The sequence below is a fragment of the Macrotis lagotis genome, chromosome 2, assembly GCF_037893015.1.
Source record: "Macrotis lagotis isolate mMagLag1 chromosome 2, bilby.v1.9.chrom.fasta, whole genome shotgun sequence".
Lineage (NCBI taxonomy): Eukaryota > Metazoa > Chordata > Mammalia > Peramelemorphia > Peramelidae > Macrotis > Macrotis lagotis.
This window is the reverse complement of record NC_133659.1, coordinates 335,882,827-335,904,277: the sequence shown is the minus strand read 5'-3', so window position 1 is coordinate 335,904,277 and position 21,451 is coordinate 335,882,827. Positions and strand designations below refer to the sequence as shown.

General features: G+C 44.8%; 1 protein-coding gene across 1 annotated transcript in view; it reads right to left on the bottom strand.

Moving 5' to 3' along the window:
- PARVB (parvin beta) overlaps positions 1-21,137 on the bottom strand; it is a 91,649-nt gene extending 70,512 nt beyond the window's left edge. Inside the window, exon 1 of the mRNA XM_074227138.1 lies at positions 21,029-21,137. The gene's annotated coding sequence lies outside the window, so the exon portion shown is untranslated. The remainder of the gene's footprint in view (positions 1-21,028) is intronic.
- Between the last annotated feature and the right edge of the window lie 314 nt (positions 21,138-21,451).

Below are 21,451 nucleotides of genomic sequence, written 5' to 3'. Positions count from 1 at the left end.
CCAGATCCCCTCCTTCCTTCAAATAAGCAAGCCTGTGCCTACGTGCATTCTACTAGAAAGGAAGCTCCATGAGGCCAGCCCCCAGTCTTTGCATCCTCAGCTAAAATTTAGCCCAGGCGAGGCCCTTACTAAATTCTTGCCAATCACCAATTACATATTGTGTCCAATCCCACCGCCTGGCACAAGCATTCGGGAGAGGCTCATCACTTCTTTGGGAATAGATAGTGGAGATTCCTCCTTGCCCCATGTCCAGGTGGTTTCCAATCCACTCCTCCTGTTTCTATAGAAGACCATTGGAATGGAAGCTCCCTGAGGGCAGACCCCAGCTTGCTTCTGAGTATTTTTATAAACAGATCCTTTTTTGTTTAGTCTTTTTTTTATATTTGTTTTTTGTTCATTCATTCCTCTTAAGGGAAAGCCCTTGGACAGTCCAGATAGTGACCTTCTCCAGAACTCATAATTACTTCAAGTGCTGAATGAATGAATGAATGAATGAACATTTATTAATTAAAGATGCAGAAAAACACGTCATTCCCTGTCCTCCCAGCCTCACATTCTACTTAGAGAAGCCAATGAATCCAGCCATGTAGGTGAATGGAAAGTTCCTGAAATCCTAAGGGTGTGGTGGCAGTCGGATGGCAGTGCCAGTGGTCTGGGATGTATGGTAAGTCATTTACTATAAAACTCAGAGTCGAGGCCATCCAGCTCGTGGCAGCATCCTCCCACTGGCTGGCCTACAGGGGTCAAAGGTGATGACTTGGCCAGTCGTGACACCACAAATGGAGGAGTTAGAAAGGTGGCCTTGAAGTTCCGAGTTCAAGATTCCCAGACATAGACTGTAAAATCCTCCAAGGCTAGTTCCCAAGTTCCCTCCCACTGGTTCCCTCCAAGACTAGGGATGATAACAGTGGCATTAACAGAAGAGAAAGCAGAGGCCTGGAACACACTGAGGTATGTTAGAGGATGCAATCTGTGGGACACAGATAGGGATCCATGTCCTAGACTGAGATTAAGGGGCTAGAAGGAATCTGGAACTTCCAGGCCGCTTTGGGAATCAGCGGCCACTAGGTGGTGGCCTGGTGCATACCAGGAGTCTGAAGAGCTGAGTTCAAATTCAATCTCAGCCAAGTAGTAGGCGGGTGCCCCCTGTGACAGAGTGCCCTCCTGCTTCTCCACGCTCTGGGATTCTGTGCCTCGGGGAGGTGCTGGCTGCAAACCTCCAAGTGCTCTCTAAACGTCAGTGATTTCTCTGTTGTGAGAACTGCAGCCACCCAAGGGAACAGACCACCCAAGCCAAGACTCTGGATAAAGAAGACCGCCTAAGCCAAAGCCTCGGAGAACAGCCACATTTAAGGGAGGAGGTCAGAGAAGGAGGAGAATGCCCAGGACACCTCTGTTGGAAAGTGGGCCCTTGGGGTGTCTGCCAATTGAGGGGTGGCTAGGTGGTGCAGTGGATAAAGCACTGGCCCTGGAGTTGGGAGGACCTGGGTTCAAATCCAGTCTCAGACACTTAATAATTACCTAGCTGTGTGGCCTTGGGCAAGCCACTTAACCCCATTTGCCTTGCCAAAAAACCTAAAAATAAATAAAAAATAAAAATAAAATCATAATTGAATGAAAGGCTCCCTTTTTTCCCCATCAAAGTTCACAGCTTGTAACCTATCCACAGACTCTCTGTGGTCCCAGGTAAAAGCCCCTGATATGATTGAATCGGGCAACACAAGCAACATTCTGATTCTCTGACCCCTTCCTCTGCATCAATGGGTATGGCATCACCATGAGGAACTCCCACATTAGGAAAGTCCCTCCACCAATGGCAGCCAGCACCTTCCCTATAGTATAGAATCCTAGAGAACAGAGAAGGAGGTCACACAGGTGGGCCTTGGCCTTTGGGAAGTTGGCGTTCTGTGGCACTGCATGACCTTTCTATCAGGAGAATTGCAAAGGGACTTCAGAGACTGCCTAGTCTACAGAAGGGTAAACTGAGGCCCAGAGACATGAAATGACCAGCCAGGGCCACCCAAACCCTCAGCCCATTGACTCCAGAGCCTGGTATTTCCCCACTACTTTGTCCCTTGTTTCTCCATCCATATGATAGATGAATACCCTCTCCTCTACAGTCCCTATTAAAGGTGGCACTCAGAAAAGTTTCATTTGGAGAAAGTTAGTGACAAATGGATGACTGGTCAAGCATCCAGCAATGCCTCGGGGCTGGCCACAAGTAAACCATGGGATAGGATGGATGGATGGATGGAAGGAAGGAAGGAGGGAAGGAAGGAAGGAAGGAAGGAAGGAAGGAAGGAAGGAAGGAAGGAAGGAAGGAAGGAAGGAAGGAAGGAGGGAAGGGAGGGAGGGAAAGAAGGAAGGGAGGGAGGGAGAAAGGAAGGAAGGAAGGAAGGAGGGAAGGGAGGGAGGGAAAGAAGGAAGGGAGGGAGGGAGGAAGGAAGGAAGAAAGGAAGGAAGGAAGGAAGGGAGGGAGGAAGGAAGGAAGGAAGGAAGGAAGGAAGGAAGGAAGGAAGGGAGGGAGGGAGGGAGGGAGGGAGGGAAAGAAGGAAGGGAGGGAGGAAGGAAGGAAGGAAGGAAGGGAGGGAGGGAGGGAGGGAGGGAGGGAGGAAGGAAGGAAGGAAGGAAGGAAGGAAGGAAGGAAGGAAGGAAGGAAGGAAGGAAGGAAGGAGGGGAGGGAGGGAGGGAAAGAAGGAAGGGAGGGAGAAAGGAAGGAAGGAAGGAAGGAAGGAAGGAAGGAAGGAAGGAAGGAAGGAGGGGAGGGAGGGAGGGAAAGAAGGAAGGGAGGGAGAAAGGAAGGAAGGAAGGAAGGAAGGAAGGAAGGAAGGAAGGAAGGAAGGAAGGAGGGGAGGGAGGGAGGGAAAGAAGGAAGGGAGGGAGGGAGGAAGGAGAGAGAGAAAAGAGAGAAAGAAGGAAAGAGGGAAATGCGGTTCTCGCCCGCCCTCTAGTGGCCACCCTCTTCAACAGCTCCTGATGGGGACGGCAATGGGAGGCAGACCTGGAGCGTTGCTGCTCGGGGATGGCTCTGATGCTCTGTCCCCTCGCCTCTATCTCTGCAGATCCAAATCTTTATGGCTGCAGCCAAAGTTGTCCCTCATGACCCTCAAAGAGTGAGGTCACGGAGTAAATACCCTCATCCTTCCAGGCCTCAGTTTCCCTCTCTGTAAAATGAGAGGGCTGGGCGAGAGCTGCCTTCAAAGTCCCTTGATCCTGGGTCAGGACTGACTTCCCTGGCATACCTGGGAACCAACTGACATGGACAAAACTGAACACCCCAGCATCATCACTGCCATCCATGTCCTTTCCCAATGTCCTCTGCATGAGGCGGGAAGCCACAAACATCATTCTCTCCATTTGCCAGTCAGGAAAGTAAGGCCTGGGAAGAGACAGGGGCCTAGCAGGACCCCACCTAGAGCTTCTGGCCCAGGTTTGGGGCTCTTTCCACCATCCTCCATGAACTCGGGATCCCCACAAAAAGAATTGGAAGACAATGAAATGGGGGTGATTCCACATGTACTTCCCATGGCTAGAAAATCTTCACTATGCAGCATTTATCAAGCACCTACTATGTGTCAGTCACCATATTCAGGTCCTGGGGATACAGAAAAAGAACAAGACAGTCTCGGCCTCAAGGAGTTTACTATCTAACGGGCTCTGACTACAGATATATATAAGATACAAACACAACAATTCACTACGGTCAGTGTCATCACCAAGGAGCATTTATGAAGTCCCTACTGTAAACCGGCCACTGGACATCCAAAGTCAAAACTGGAACAGTGCCTACCCTCAAGGAGTTTACATTCTATAAAGGAAGACAACATGCATCTGGCCCAGCACACCCAGGACATGTACAAAACCATGACAGGGAGGGTGAGGAAGGAGCAGGGGACAAAGACCTGAGGGAACCACCAAGGGGTCTTGAAGGAGGCAACATTGGAGCTGGAACTTAAAGTAAGCTACAGAGGGTTCCTCAAGGTGGAGGCAGGGAGGAAGGGCACTCCAGGCATCCAGCACAGCTGGAGCAAAGACACCGAGGTGAGCAATGGGATGTAAACCAGATGTGTGAGGAGGTGTGACAGCCGCCGGGAAAGAGGCTTGAAACACAAGTCTGCCATTCTGGCTGGAGCATGGAGGACTGTGTCATCAGCCTAGAAAGACAGGCTTGTCTCTAGTAAGTGCCAAAGAAAGGAGTATCTCCTAAAGATAATGGGGAGCCCCGGAGCTTCTTGGACAGCCCGATCAGACTTGGAGAAGGGAAAGGCCAATCGGAAGGCTGGGCAAGAAGCGCGGGGCCTCTGGCACTTCAGAGGTCTAGATGGGAAATGAGGCCATTTTCCAACGATTCCATTTTCTAATAAAGAATTAGGGGGAGCAGATAATGGGTAATTACAGCACAAAAGCCCAGTTTTCAGGAGTGGGAGCTGGCCAAGTCCTCCTTGGGAGCGGACAATAATGCTTTATTTTACACCCATTAGTTCTCAAGGCTCGAGAATGGGCTTGCCTGGCTGGCTCCAAAGGAGGCTTTCTTTCCTGGCCTGCCCTGAGGGGCTGCAGTGGAGCTGATGACAGGGACACACAGACCCCTTCTATCATGGAGCTCTCCAGGAAGGAAGCCACTCTCCTTAGATTATCAGGGTCATCAGCCCAAGAGAGCCACAGGGCCCCTGCTCTGACTCCCAGGTCACAGGGATCCTCCACAACCCTAAGCTGAGGTTTGGGAAACAAATGGGGCACTGAAGGGAATCTCAAAAAGAAATCCATCATTTATTGGCAATCATTATAGGTTAGGTGCCCCAAACACAAAGACAGATGTCAGCAGAAAGAATTCTGAGTTTGGAGTCAGATGAAAATGCCACTTCTAGGGGCGGCTAGGTGGCGCAGTGGATAGAGCACCAGCCCTGGAGTCAGGAGTCCCTGGATTCAAATCCAGTCTCAGACACTTAATAATGACCTAGCTGTGTGGCCTTGGGCAAGCCACTTTAAACCCATTTGCCTTGCAAAAACCTAAAAAAAAAATCCCACTTCTTGTCACTTCTAACCTGTATAACTTTGTCACTTCCATCTCCCAGGGTCTCAGTTAACTCTATTAACTCTATTAAAAGTTCCTTCTAGTTGGAAAAATCTAAAATCTTATGTAGATAAATAATCTACATAATCAGACAATGGGGGGGGGGGGGATGATGTAGCCATTTCTGAGGAGCATTTAATGGACGTGTCTGAGTGTACCGAGGAGGGGGACTGAGATGGAGACCAGAAACCAGCCCATATGAGGGTCACTGGAAGACCACAGGACTGTCTAGTGTGGAATGGCACAGGGGCAATGGGGAGTGTCCTGCAGAAAATGGAAAGTACCAAATTCTCCAGAGTGACTAGGACATTGTGAATGCTCAAATAAAAATAGATAGATGATGGAGGGATGAATAGATAGATAGACAGATAGATAGATGGATGGATAGATCAATAGACGGACAGATAAAGATGCACAAGTTCAACAAGTCCCAGAAATAGTCTTCCCAGACCGTTGCCCAAATGAAAGCCGTCATCCACTTTGGTCATCCACGAAATCCCAAGGACTGGTAAGTAGTACCTGTTCCACTAGAAGAAAATGATAGAAGGGTAAATGCCAAACAATCCCTATCCTCAAATAACTTACATTCTAATGGGCAGACACATACTCCTACTGGCATATACAAACTATAACAATAAATACAAGGGAATGAGGGAAGGGTGGAGGGAGGCCACTGGAAGCTGGCAGGGAGAAAAGGTAGTGAGGGAACCGAGTGTTGAGGGAAACGAGGCATTCTCAATAGCCAGGAGAAGATAGAGCACACCAGGCAAGCTCCTATACCCTCCAATCACTTCTCCACTCCCTGGGCCTTAATCTTTTCCTCCATAAAGAGAGGGGGTTGACCTCGTGGGGGCCTGATGACCTTGGAGGGATCTGAGGGGATTTCATCTTCCCATTTCCAAATGATAGCTGGAGAAGGTGGGAGTAGGGAAAGCCAACAATAAGCCTGGAAAATCTATTATGAGGATGACCACAGAATAACAAGCCTTCCCTCCTCTGGTGACAACATTGTGCTTCAGTTTTGATTAAGCCCATCAGACTTTTCAAACCAGGTGGAGATTCTGGGGACCTTCCATAAGAGAATTAGAGGCAATTGGCCAAAAGAAAGGACACTTGAGGAGAGCTGAGGGATTGGAGAGATGTGAGCTTGCAAGGAAATGAAGCTTAACCAAAACTAAAAAAAAAAAAAGCTGCATAAAATGGCACTGGAAGAGCCTTGTGCACTGCTCCAAGGAAATATTAAGTCATTAAAATCTCATTACCCTAATAAGATTTTTTTCTAGGCAAATTGAACAAAGACCACTTTTCCCCTAAGAAAGCACAAAGACGTTCATAAAGGGGAAATGAAAATAGTGGCAATGGGAAGAAAAGTGCAATAGACAGGTTTTGATGGAATGTCCTCCCAGGGTTCCACTATTTTTTGATCAAATAACTTAATAGGTGATTTGTTTTCTTTAATAATATATATTAGTTTTACAGGAGTTTGTTTTTTACTTGATTTTTCCCCAATAATGAAGAGAGAAAGGTCTATACTTGACTCAACATCTCCCACCTAAACATCATCACAGTGCTGGGTCAAAAAAACTTTCAGGCCATAGTTTCAAATCCCTGGGTTCTTTCTTCAAGACAGTCAGAAGGTACCAGACGGGGAGAGCACCAAATGACATTGGTCAACTCATTGAAAATATGATTGCATTTTAACAGACAGAAAATAATCTCATTTAACGATATCCATCCAAACCATCTCTCCCCAATATAGCTAGACAGAACATCAATTGAGAAGAGCAAAAGTTAAAATCAACACCAAGCTGGAAGGAAGATGGAGGTGACCCCAACTGCAAAGATAACAAAACCCTCCTGAGCTGTCCACATTAAAGATTGGATAAAGGATGAGACCATCAGATCAACCAGTCACCCTATCATTTACTGAAGTTTGACCCGGAGGAAAGCAATCACTGCAAAGAACACAGAGCCATCAGGCAGGGATAGTCGACCCTCCAGCCAAGCAACAAGACCACACGACTAAGGACCATACCAATTTAGATTGTAAATTCAATATGGAAGAAGAAAAAACCAACTGAAAGCAATGTATACTGAGCAAGCTGCTCCAGGAAGAACAGATAAGAAAAAACAAGCCTCCCTCCCATCTTTGTCAAGGCAAAGGACTATGGGTATGGAACCCACAAATATTCTCAGACTTGGACAGACATTGATTAATTTTCTTATGTTCCCTTTTTTTTTCTTTGTTACAAGGGAAAGGAAAGGGAGAGGGGATGCATTTGGAAAAAAAGATGGGGTAATAATATGAAGTTTTAGGATTTGTTTAATTGTTTTAAACATCACAGAGGAAGATGTTGGAATATTCATACTTCACGAAACAGTGAGGAATCAAGGAAGGGAAAAGACATTCATAGGAAATTTAATGTGAGATGCCACTGGACCAGATCATTCCATAAAAAAAAATAACCTATTTTCCTCAACACCGGCAGTGGAATGCTTCCATTTGAACTCTACCACTGCAGCCGCTTCTGAGTTACATGAGGAAATAGAAATGGCCCTCAACAAGACAAAGGCAGGAAGGGCAGCTGGGATGGGGGCTGGGATGGACCAAAGACAGATCAACGAAATAAAACCACCAGGCTGGAAGGATTGATTTTCAAGAAATCTGATGAGTTAAAAACACCAAATAACTAGCGTTGGGGGATTGGGTCTGAGGATCTAAAAGTCAAAGATGGTTTTATTATCCAAAAATGGCAGACAGAGAACTTTCTATTATTATCATGATTATTAACTGAGGATAGGTCTGCTTTCTCATCTGCAAAAACTCTCAATGAAAATGATGTAATTAAAAGAGATAATCAGAGAAACTGCCTTTTGAAAATAATAGATAGTTAGGAGATTCATTAGACAGGGCACACATGCTTCCTGGAATCAGGAAGCCCTGAGTTCAAATTTGACCTCAAACACTCACTAGTTGTACGACCCTGAGCAAATCACTTAACCCAGTTTGCCTCAATTTTCTCATCTATAAAAGGAGTTGGGGAAGGAAATGGCAAACCATGCCAGCATCTCTGCCAAGAAAAAATAGGGCACAAAAAGTCAGATAGGACTGAACAACCACATACATTAAGCATTTCTTTGATGAAAAGGAGAAGGGAATAGATGGGCTTTTTCACATAATTTCTGCAGAAAAGTAAAGGAAATTCAAGAACAATACCGCTATTTGTTTGCTGATAGCAGGAGTCAAATATAAGCTCAAAGTCTTTCCTCCAACAAAGCATCATCCATATATGTGCTAAGCTCACACAAAGGGCCTTTGAGAGATGCCAAGTTTCCAGTTCTCAGGGATGACTGTTCCACAATCCTCCAATTATCCACACTGATCAATCCATAGGCATTGGCAACAGGGGATGCCAAGGCGGAAATTGAAATCTCTGCCTTCAGGGAGTTTCTCTTCTATTGGCTAAGGAAAGACCAAACCTCAAACAAAGTGTAACACCAGGAGATCAACCCTTGTCAAATGTGGCTGCTCATGACCTCTTTTGGGAGGGTCCTGGGCCAAGGCCAAGTGGAAGAGGGCATCTGTAGAACAGAAGAGGCCTCTGGAGTCCTGCTCTTGGCAAATCACATTCTGAGTCCTGAAAGTGACCTTAGAGACCTTTCAGCCCAAGGAGATTAAGGGACTTGGCCAAAGCTATCCAGGGAGTAAGGGCAGAGGTTAAGGGTCTTGTCTGAAGCGACCCAAGGAGTAAAGAGTAGAAGTTAAGGGACTTGTCCAAAGTGACCCAAGGAGTAAGGGCAGAGGTTAAGAGATTTCAAAGTGTCCCAAGGAATAAAGAGCAGAGGTTAAGAGACTTGTTCCAAAATAACATAAGAACTAAAGGGCAGAGGCTAATTTGTGGACTTTAAAAGATATCACACTGGAAGCACAGAAAATTCTGGAACTGTGTACTTCTTTAATGACTCACAACTTAAAATCAGTACAAGATCTTTTAAAAAGAAATAGATTCAAGAAACATAAAAACACAAGGATTATGGACCTGGAGTAAGGAGGGATCTCAGGGTATTATTATACTAAGAAGGAAACTGAGGACCAGGGAGATAAAGTGATTTGCTGAGAGTCACAACAGTAATGTCCATGGAGCTAGATTTGAACTCAGAACTTCTGACTTCTGAGAACATGTAAATTCCATTGTACTGGATGAATATTTTCTTTCTGGGAGAAGGAAACATAAAAAAGTTTTAAATGTGAACTATGACAACAAAACTGTGGAGACTACAGACCTAGAGCCCCAGGGGTTGGCTGGGGGAAGAATGTCCTGAGGGACGTTCTAGGAGCCCAGGGTCTGAGATAAAGGAGTCACAAGCTTCTCCCATCCCCAACACCCTCAAGCATAGGACAACAGACTGCTCTGAGAGATAAGACAGCAACCACAAAGACTGCAGCCATTTTCTAGTTCTCCTTTGAAGGCATCAAGTAGATAGAGCACTAGGCTTGGAGTCAGGAAGACCTGAGTTCAAATCTAGCTTCAGACACTTACTAGCTATGGGACCTTGAGCAAGTAACTTCTCTGCTTGCCTCAATTTGCCCAACTGTAAAATGAAGATAATAAGAGGATCTACCTCCCAGAGTTGTCTGAGGATCCTGTAAGATATTTGCCAATGGACCTGGCCCATAGTGGAGTTTTAGGAAATGCTTGCTTTCTCTTTCATAGTATTAAAAATGCCTGCTCTACATTGCAGCAAAGTCCTGCCTATTCAGAACTGTGGGTAAACACACACACACACACACACACACACACACACACACACACACACACATTCTGTCTCTCTGTCTGTCTGTCTGTCTGTCTGTCTGTCTCTCTCTCTCTCTCTCTCTCCTCTCCCCCATGGCATGCAACTTTTCATTTGCCCTGCTTAAATCCTGTCTTATTAAATTAGCTCTTGTTCCTTATTCTGTTGTGGAGCATTTTCACAGCCATCCCCCCAAGCTCTGTCACCTGTTAAAACAATAAACATGCCTTTATCGGAGCCACTGAATGGGATATCACCATTGGATAGAGTCAGGAAATACTCCACACCAATCTGATTTCGACTCATTAAGTTCACCACCCTCTTTGGGTCCTTGGGTCCCATCACAGACCAGGGAAGGGAATGAGATCAGTTCTGAATCTTCCCAACTATAGTCATCCAGTCCCTATCTCTTCATATAGTCCATAAAGGAGACACGGAAGACAGAATCAAAGAATCTAGACTTCGGAGGGACCTCAGGGGTCCCTCCCACCACCAACCAGCTCCTAGAGTCAGAATTCCCAAAGGCAAGCACTCCATCCCCATAGGTGACCATCTGGTCTTTGTCTGAAGTAAGAGAGAAGAGGGTACTCCCAGAGGCAACCAATCATCCGTGTCAACAGCTCTCCTGGTTAGCCAGTTTTCCGGCCCAAGACTAAGCCCTTTGCCGCCTGCCTGTCAAATGCCTTTCTTATTTTAAGCATTCATGATGTCTTTTGTTTTTATCCAAGAGAGTCATTTCCAAATAGAGTCCTGCCCTCCCCAACAAGTCTTCTCTTGTACAGAGAATTTTAAAAAATGGGGGTGGGAGAACCGCTTTAGAACAAATACAAAGACACTAAAGCTGAATAACTCTAATGCCCAAGACTGGCCCCTAAGAATAGACTGGAAAACATGCCTTGGCAGAGATGAGGGACTACAGGTGTGGAATGGCCCAAATACTGTCAGATTCTGTTGGTGACTTGGGTAGTTTTGCACCTTGTTTGTTTTGTTTTAATTCCCTTTTTTATTCTGTGTTAGGAAGGATAGTTCCCTGGTTGCAGTGGGTGGAATGTGGAGAAATGAAGGCAACACTAAAAATGAGGAATTAATAAAAATGTAAATTTGTTTAAATTCAGTTAAACCAGCCAACACATTAACCACCCATCTGACAGCAAATGTGGCATTCCTCACTCTTGGCCCCCAGCTCATTCAAGACCAATTTTTAGGAGGCTGATTAAAAAGCAAACATAAGATAATCAACCTAAAAGCAAAACAAAACAAAAAAACCCTCTTAAAAAAATCTCCAAACTGTTATTCACTTACAAAGATTCAAGCAGAGAAAAAGTGGCTGCTAGCCTAGCACTCTAATGACCAAGACTCAGGCAAGCAGAGCTTCCCACAGATGAATCTTGATTAATAAAACATTTTCATTTGCTCAATGGGGAGGGAGTAAATAATAATCTCTGATTCAACCCACATAACACTTCAGAGCCCCAAACATCTACTTTGGCAAGGATAGAGCACTGGGACTAGAATCAGGAAGTCTTGAGTTCAAACACTTATTAACTGTGACCTTGGGCAAGCCTGCCTCAGTCTCCTTAATTATCAAATAAGGATCCTAATAGTGCCTGCCTTGCAAGGTTGTTGTGAAAATCAAATGAGATCTTCTAGGTTAAAAATACCACCCAATGCCTGGCCCACAGGAGATGCTGTTTCAATGATTATTCCCTTCATGGAAACCTTGCAATGTTTAACTTAAATTACAACAGGTTCCAGTCAGAATGGATTCTAGTCAAGATTTGCAAAGAGCCACTTCTGAAAAGCTAAGGATTTCAAGGATTTATGAAAGACTAATCCAGCTGCTAATAGTCATGTGGCCAAAGAATGATTTCCAAGGATAAAATGAAAAGTGCCCCAGCCTGGGAATCAAGAGAAATAGGTCCGAGTCCATGGTCTTTGACTAAGTAACTCACCAAAGACAGATCACTTCATACCTCAGTTTACTCTTTGGTTCAGTGGGGATTGTAATTCGTTCCATCTCTACCTCACAAAGTTGTAGTGAAGAGTACATAATAGAGAGGCTATATGTATTATACTAAAAAGAAAGCAATTTAAAAGTCCAATGACACCAGCAAGAGTGAACTGGGGCCATTTACAGCTAACCCAATGGTAGCATTCTAGGCAAAGGGGAAACACTAAAACTTCTCCAATAAATACAGGAGTAGAGTAAGGATATTTCTTTTCTCTGATGTACTTTGACATAATTCTAGAAATATTAGAAAGAGCACAAAGATAGTAGGCATAATAAACACAGGTAAGGAAGAGGAAAACTGTATCCCTATTTTCTGATGACATGGAATCCATAGAAAACCATACGGAATCAACAAAGAAGCAAACTGAGACAATAGACACTCTCTAAAATAACAACATAAGCAATAAGCCCACAAAAATCCACAGATTTTTACATACCCATCACAAAACCCAAGATGAAAGAACTAAATTAGAATAACTAGAGGCATAAAATCAAATCTCTGGCCATCTTCCTTTACCTCTTTGCTCATATCTCTGTACAAGTTTTCCCTCAGTGGAGCCCATGCGGTTCAACCATGGAAGACAAAGGGGGCTTCTCTGACAAACAGGGAAAAGGACATCTGAGGATGTCTTAGGGCAGAAATGAGCAATTCTGAAGAGGATCAAGGTGTTAGAACCAGAATCAAACAATTAGCAAGGATTTAGGAAGTGACTCCTATGTGCTAAAAGAGGAAGTAAAAGCAATGCAAAAATATCCATAAAAACTATAAGGAATACTAAAAATCGCAGGAATCCCTAAGTGGACAACAGCTGCCACCTGAAAGAAGAGCTGATTCATTAAAGAGTGTTACTCATTTCAGGGGCCCTTTTAGAAGGGGCAGTTTCTGACTGACCCTCCTCTGGAAAGACATATCCTTCAGAGAGGCTTATGTGGATTGGTGGAACAAATGAGAAATGCTGGCTATAAAGATAATAATGGAAAGAATAATCAAAGGAAGTTAGCAAAGCCACACCAAGCAAGGTTTGAAATCAAAGTTACTTCCTCTTAACTAGAGAAAGAAAAACAGGGAAGTGATTTCCCAGCCCATCTCCCCCAGGGCTGCTTGGGGAAGGGGCTAATTTTAAAAGGCCCACGCCTACGATCTAGTCTGCAATGAAACACAATTTTTGCCTTTTTAAAAACTGCCATTTGAAAGAGCTGCAGCCAAACAAACTGGCATCTTCATTTTTATCCAAAAATGACTCTAAGCAATGGGAAAAGGCCAATCAGTACCAAGACTCCCAGTTAAAAGGAAATAAAATAAAATAAAATAAAGAGTTTTATCTTCAGTAAAGGAGATAAATAGGATCTTAGAGCTGGAAAGAATTTTCAATCATCTCAACTTTGCAGTCCTGTAAGAGACAAAAAAGAGTAAAAGGGGGAGGGAAAGAGAGAGGAGAGGATGAGAAAAGGGAGAGAGAAAGAGAGAGAGAGAGAGAGAGAGAGAGAGAGAGAGAGAGAGAACACAAAAGACAGAGAAAGAGAGCATTTATCCAAGAAGAGTGGCACTGCACATGAACATTCAGCTGGCTGAGATGAGCAGAGTATCCCCAGAAGGCGCAGGAACCACTGCTGCTCCCACTGGCCACTATGGGAGGCCATATAATACTCTAGGTGCGTCCACTCCTCCCATCCATCTAGGTACTTGTAGGAGACTGCAGCTCAGGTTTTTGGAAAATGTTCTACTGCTACCTTTCCTATGGTACTTTCATTAAATAACTTTACTTTGGGGGCTGGGGAAGGAGAAACACCTTTATGACACTTCAGAAATTCCAACAGTGCACATTAGTCTTTGATAACACATTCCCAAGCACCACCTGCTACCTGTGGAACAAAGAAGAAAAGAAAAACATACCCCTCCTCCATGGAAAAAAATCTTTGATTTTTGTTTAAAATGTTTAATCCAGTTTCTGAAATCTGAAAGTCCTTGCCCACCCCTACTGGCCACCCTACTCCTTGGAATTTACCAAAAAAGTGGGATCAGCACACTCCTGATGGGAGGGAAGTTGGAGAGACCCCAGAATTCTAGTCAAAGCACTGTCCAATTCTGACTTCAGAAAACAGAGAGGTAACACACCGGAGACCCAGAAGCAGTCACCTTGTCTCCTATAAACCCAATAGATTTACTTGACTCCCCAAGTCTGTGATAAGGAAGGAACTCTGGGGTGAGGGGAGGGGCTAAGGAGCAGTGCCAGAAATGGAAAAGTGCCTTAATCTAACCAGTTTTTAAGGTACAAAATAAAAAAGTGAAAAAGGAAGTACAAATAGAATAATTCTGTTTTATTGAGTCATTGACTCCCATGTAGGGTTTTCACAGTAGAAATCCTGGTTTGCCATTTTTTTCTCTAGTTTATTTTGCAGATGAGGAAACTGAGACAAGCAAGATGAAGTGACTTGCTCCCCGCCCCCCCCCCCCCCAGCCCAAACCTCTATAGACAATTGTCAATTGTGGGCAATTCTAATACTACTGGCATAGAAACATCTTTTTAAAAATGGTTGTTTCTCCCATATTCCTCACCCCAGGTCTCCATTTCCTCAATGGGAGTTTGAGGATTACATTTACAATTGGGTTTGTTTTTTTTTTTAAAAAAACAATCAAGTCCAGGAGATTTGGCTCCTGAAACTCCAGGTTCCATCACTAACCCATGACCCTCCCTTCCCCTGGGATCCACTGGGGCCAAATCTCATTTCCTCCACAGAAGTGAACCACCCTACCACCCCTTACCGTGAACAATGGTGGGGAAGGGGAAGGGGATTGTTTTGAGAAGCTTAATCTAAACTCATCAGAGAGCTTTAATCTCCAACTAGGTCTTCAACTGGAGATTTAAGAGGGGTCCAAAAGAGAAGAAAGTCAACCCTTGGAGTCCCAGGCCCCCTTAGGCCACTGATGGCTTCCAATTCTGTGGCAAGACAGCCCTTCTCTCCATGAACCCCAAGCTGATGGGAGCACCTGTGAGCTGCCAGCATTCTTGATATATTATGCCCAGGGACCTTGATCTCTGGGGTCTTCATACTTGAACAAATGAAGGAGTGAAAATATAGTAAAAAACAAATAGTGGACAAGGCTACAAATGGATGGATGAATGAATCACAAGGGATATAACATGAGCTTACTTTGTGCCAATCATTTTCCTACAAATTGGGGATCAAATACAGAAGTGAGAGAGTCAAATAGCCCCTTTGCTCAAGGTCCTCAATTCTAAGAGGCAAGAACACCAGAGGAGCCTGGTGCCAGAGGTAGGGAAATCCCAGAGCCCCCCTCCTCCAGGAAGCCTTCCCACCTCCTCTCCCTCCCTCCATTTCACATCTCCTAATTGTCTTATTTAGAGTTTGATTTGGTAACTCAGTAGGTGTTTAATCAATGGTGATTGATTGACTAAGAGGACAGTCAATGGCGAGCCCTTCCCAGAAGCAATAGTGGTGGGGATTTGAGCACAGTTCTGGCTTAGAACTATAAGCAGAAGGAAGGGTCTTCCGCAGTGGCCCAAAATGTTCTCCCCTAGTAGCCAGTCCATTTGAGAGGGTGCTTAGTTACTAAAGAGAGCACTCTCTAGTTACAGAGTTGGATTGACACTGACTTGTGTGATCCTGGGCAAGTCATTAACTTTCTTGGAGTCTCGGTTTTCCCATCTGTAAAATGGGAACAATAGTACTTCCCCATCTCCAAGTACAGCAAAGAGTTGTCTATACCTGAAAGAGCTATAGGAAAGTGAATTACAATGAAGAAGGTCAGGGGATAAAGTAGGCAGAGTGGACTAGGAGCCTGGAGGATTTGGGATGGACTTCTACCCCTCCCCCCCATAGAGCATCTATTGGCAAGTCTCTTTGAGGCTCAGTTTCCCCATCTGTAACATGGGGATAAAGACAACTAGTGGCACAACAGATAGAGCACACTGGGCCTGGAGTCAGGAAGACTGCATTCAAATTCAGCCCCAGACCTTTAAAGTTGTATGATCCTGCCCAAGTGACTTGTTTGCCTCAGTTTCCTCTCTGTAACATGAGCTGAAGAAGGAAATGGCTAAAACCACTCCAGGATCTTTGCTAAGAAAACCCCAAATGGGGTCACAGAGAGCCAGACATGACTGAAATGACTGAACAAAATGGGAATAAAACCTCACAGAACTATTGTAAGAATTAAATAAAATGAAAAGCACTTTGCAAATCTTACTGTGTATCTCTACATACATGTAAAGAGATAATGCATAACAATATACATACATTGACATAGATCATTTTTAAATCAGATCTTAAATTTCCTTGATGGGGAGAGCTCCTGCAGAGGAAACGCTTGCCAATGGAGGTCAGTACAATGTAGAATCTTAGGAAGTGGCCTTGGGTTAAATGGTCCCTGGCCAGTATAGACTGGATTTGAACCCACTTCACATGAGGAACTATAGCACAGTAGGAAAACTGCTGGCTCTGTAGTAAGCTGTGATAATTCCACTTCAGAGGTTTACTTCCCCTATATGACCTTGTTTAGTCACAACATTCTCAGCCTCAGTTTCCCTAACTATACAATGAAGGGATTAGACTAGATGATCCCTGGGGACCCTTTAAATCTCAGTCTTCTTTTTTTTATTTTTTGTGAGGTCTTCGGGGTGAAGCGACTTGCCCAAAGTCACACCGCTAGTGTCAAATGTCTGATGACAAATTTGAACCCAGGCACTCCTGACTCCAGGACTAGTGCTCTATCCACTGCACCACCTAACTGTCCCCATCCTCCTGACTCGAAAACATCCTCTACTCCTTCAAAACAGTGTCTGCCATTATATAAATAAACACCAGATACAAATAGACACACAAAAGTGTGTGGGGGTAATCTGATCTATGGTACACATTGTCTCTGGGCTTTCAAACTGTGCAGAGGACAGAGATAGCTCAAAAGGAGACCCAGAGAAGCTGGACAGATATGAAACAGTGTTTGAATGTATCATAGTCTGTCAAAAGAAATGCAGGCAGCTATGCTGGACACAAAGCTTCATGTACCTTCCCCCTGTTCTCATGAGTGTGTGTGTGTGTTTGTATAAATAAAACTTCATCTTTGACATTTAGCAAATACAGAAAAAATATGTATTTTATATATACATATATATATAGAGATAGATAGAGAGAGAGAGAAAGAGAGAGAGATTATAATCTCATACCTGAGTTTGTTTAGCCATTTTTCTGGTCAAGGGGTTGATTGTTTATCAGAGACTTTTCACATACACACATATGTATGTTTGTATGTATCTATGTATCTATGTGAATATGTGTGCATATAATATTTTAAAATATATATTATACACTGTGGTTATAAAATAATATGATATATACTATATAAATTTGTATTATATAGTTATTTACATACAGATATTTTTATGAAATATCTCTGAGAAACAAACTAGAAAATGGCTAAACAAACTTGGATATAAGATTACAATGATATATATTGGGGGGGCAGGGTTTGCAAGGCAGTGGGGTTAAGTGGCTTGACCAAGGTCACACAGCTAGGTCATTATTAAGTGTCTGAGGCTGGATTTGAACTCAGGTCCTCCTGACTCCAGGGCCAGTGCTCTATCCACTGTGCTACCTAGCTGCTCTATGATAATATGCTACTGGGCCTTAAGAAATGACAAATATATTGGGGCAGCTAGGTGGCACAGTGGATAGAGCACTGGTCCTGGTGTCAGAATACCTGAGTTCAAATCCGACCTCAGACATTTAATAATGACCTAGCTGTGTGGCCTTGGGCAAGTCACTTAACCCCATTTGCCTTGAAAAAAAAAAGAAATGACAAATATAAAGAATTCAGAGAAGCATGGAATGACTTACATGAATTAACAGAAAGTCAAGTCCACAGTGACCACCCCAATAAAAATGGAAAGAATCAACAACCACAAAACAATTTAAACCAAATGCTATAAAATTAAAATGACCAAACTGGGCCCCAAAGAAGAAATCTCAACAGGCACCACCCTCCCTGCTTTGCTGAAATGTGGGACAATGGGTGGGGACACTACAGATGTCAGGTTTTTTTTCCATACTTTGGTTAGTTTTGCTGAAAATCTTTTTTCCTCTTTTATATTCTTTATTATAAAGATAGTTCTATTGAAAGAGGTAGGTGATGCAAAAACAACAAAAAAATACAATTTTATTTTAAAAGAAAGGTTTCCAGGGCTTCAAATAGCTGTATTATATGTCCTTTAAATATTTCTTTCCATTTTTCCCAAAGGTCACATTTTGTCACAGTTCCCTTTTCTAAAATGAGGATGCCACATGATGGAAAAATGTTTTAGTTAGTCATGGTGTGATTCACAGTTTCACAGCCCTTCCTGTCCACCATTCAATACCAATGCCATTATATCTCCTTTCTTGTGGCTTCTAAAATCCTGCTTAAAGAAATCAGCATCAGTCCTGGACAAAACCCTACCTCAACCTCATATTTCAATGAAAGATTTATTTAAGATTTGTGAACTGATACTAACAGGCACTGGACAACTGCAGCCTCCTATTCTGTATTTCACTTCAGCTACCATCTGTTCCCATTCCCCTTTCCCTCATCTAAGCATCCTCTCCACATGTGGGGCTCCCCAAGATACCTGCTCTCTCCCACAAGTTCCCATCAATTCTCCAACAAGGAGAAAGGAATTGATGTAAGCACCAATGGAAAACTCTTCTCTCACTAATTCTTTCCCTAAATAAAAAACTCTTTCTGCTTCCAAGACAAAGAAATGCTACTTCTAACACATGAGGAGGTCAGGACAGGTGCTTCCTGTGCTGAGTGCAAAGTGAGGGACCTTCAAAGAGAAAGTCAAACCCACCAGGGCAGACCTTGGGACTCTGGAGCATCACTTACTAGGCAGAAACTCCAAGGAAGTCCAATGCAGAAGGAGAGGACCCACATGTGTGCATATATAGTTATAGATGATTTTTGCTTTGTGGCAAAGGTCTGGGAACAAAGGGGATTGTAATCATCACCTGGCACCAGATAAAAAACAAAATACATGTTATGTAAGATTATCAGCCCACAAAAATCATGGAGAGCATGGATTCAGAGAATAGTGATGAGATGAAGACAGATAAACAGACAGAAAGCCTTAATGCAGTGTTTTAAGGTTTGCCAAGTGCTAGCTATCATCTATCTATCTATAAATATATTGATTTATATAGATAGATGATAGATATAGATATATATTAATTGATTTGATCCTCAAAACAACTCTCACAGATAAATATTATTCTTATTCCCATTTTACAGATGAGAGAAAGTAAGGCACTGAGAGAAAGTTCAAGAATTTGCCCAGTCACATTCCTTGGAAGTGGCTGAGACAGAATCTGAATTCAGGTCTTCTTGCACACTCTATCCACTAACCCATGGAGATGGCTAGATTTCAGAAGACTTGTATGAACTGATGCAGAGTCAAGCAAACAGAACCAGGGGAACAAATTACACAAGGACCACAACAATGGGAAGGAAAACTCTCTGAAATGAAACTTCAGAACTCAGATCAGGGTCATGAGGAATCATAATTTCAGCCATGAAGCCACACAGAACTTTACTTCTCTATGATCCAACCACAATGCTCCATTTGTGGTTCCTCCAACATACTACTCCATTCCATCTCCCATCTCCATGCTTTTGTCCTGGCAGTGGTCCATGCCTAGAATATTCTCCCTCCTCCCCTCAGACTCCTGGTTTCCTTCAAGACTCAGTTCAAACCTCACCTCACCTTTCCAGGTGATGGTTTTGAGATTCTCAATCTCTCTCTCTCTCTGTCTCTCTGTCTCTCTGTCTCTCTCTCTCTCTCTCTCTCTCTCTCTCTCTCTCTCTCTCTCTCTCTCTCTCTCTCTCTCTCTCTCCCCCTCTCTCTCTCTGTCCCTGCCTTAAGGACCATCATAAATACTTATTGCCCAGCTCCTTTTGTGTCTACCTATCCACAACAGGTAAAGTGGGGTTTTTTATGATTTTTTCTACTTCTATATGGGTATTATAGACCTATGGAATTCTGACCAAAATCCAGAATGGAAAGATGGTGTACAGTTTGAATCAACACCCCCCCTCAAGAGGAAACAAGCACAGGTAGAGAAGAGCAAAATCAAGCCCAGTCTTTTGTCCTTTGACTAACAGTCAGGGTTTTGCATATATATATTATATATATTATATATATATATATTATATATATAAATTTTCCTTATTGAGAGGAATTGGGGTCATTTATTAGCTCCATATAAGAGTGAATACTCAGGTGTCCATAGTGAATAAAACTCCTTAAATTCAAAGGCAGCTTATTTAGGAGAGACACACACATAGTCAATTGGCCCACAAGGCGTAATTTCTGGCCGGACCCCCAGTGCTTTCACCTCTCATCACCGGATACAGGCTCGGAAGGCCAGAAGCCATTTGGGCCCTTGGCTGGTAGAGACAACAGGTCAAAGGAACAGGGACAGGGACTCAACTCCAGGCCAGGCCGACCTGGCTTCTGACCCGAGGCCTGGCTCTAGCTGGGACGGCCCTGGGCAGATGGCCTCACCCTGAAAGACTTCATGGTCCTCAGCAGAAAAATGGGCTTAGATAATAATCCCTCCCAACCGGAAACTGAACACTAAACGAGAAGCTGGAAGTGAGTAAGTAAAGGTCTTTCTGCGGCTGGAATTTGAGGATCAACCAGAGCAGTAACTGGTCCAATGGACTGTAAGCCTCCCCAGTCCAGCGCTTGTGGCGCTCTGGGCTTGTTTCTTGGGGTCTGGGGGGCTTACTCTCCGTCTCTGTAGCCTCAGTAGGCAAACAGGGTCCTTACACTCAGTAGGTGCTTAATAGTTGTTTCTTGCTTCAGGGCCTGCTGGCCCGGATGTGAACCCTGAAGGCTGACTCTAAGCAGGGGCTTGGGCTGCCCCAAGGTCACTCATTATCCACTCTGTGGGTGCCCAGGAAGCAGAAGGGGGGGATGTACAGTGAAATGGAGCAGGGTCAGGCCCCACCCCCCCCCAGAGTTGGGGAGTGGGCAGGAGTGGGAAGGGGGCAAAGGGGGGAAAGAGAAAGGGGCATTGGGGAGGGCAGGAGGGAAGGGGCAGAGGAGGGAGGAGGGGCGGCGGGGAGCGGGTCCGGGGCCCCTCGGCCGCTCACTCACCCTCCTTGGCTCTCTTCTTCCGGCCCAGCGTGCCGCCCAGCTTGCCCAGGAAGGACTCGTCCTTCTTGGGCCGGGGCGGCCGCAGCGGAGGCCCCGGGGAGCGCAGCGGGGCGGCGGGCAGCGCGGCCATGGGGCCGGCGGGGACGGCGGGGGCACCGGCGGGGGACGGGGCGCGCGGCTGTCGGAGCCGAGCGCGTGGGGAGCCTGGGCCGGAGAGCGGGGCCGGGCTGGGCCGGGCTGGGCTGGGCTGGGAGCCGCGCGGGGCGGGGCCGGGCTGGCCCCGCCCGCGCCCGCCCCGCCCCTCGCTGACCTTGACCTTGGCTGCGGCTCAGCCGCACCTCCCTCCTGCGGACACCCAGATCCAGGCGCCCGCACTGAGTGAGCGTCTACTGTATACCCCGCCCCGGCTGCCCTCCCGGAGCC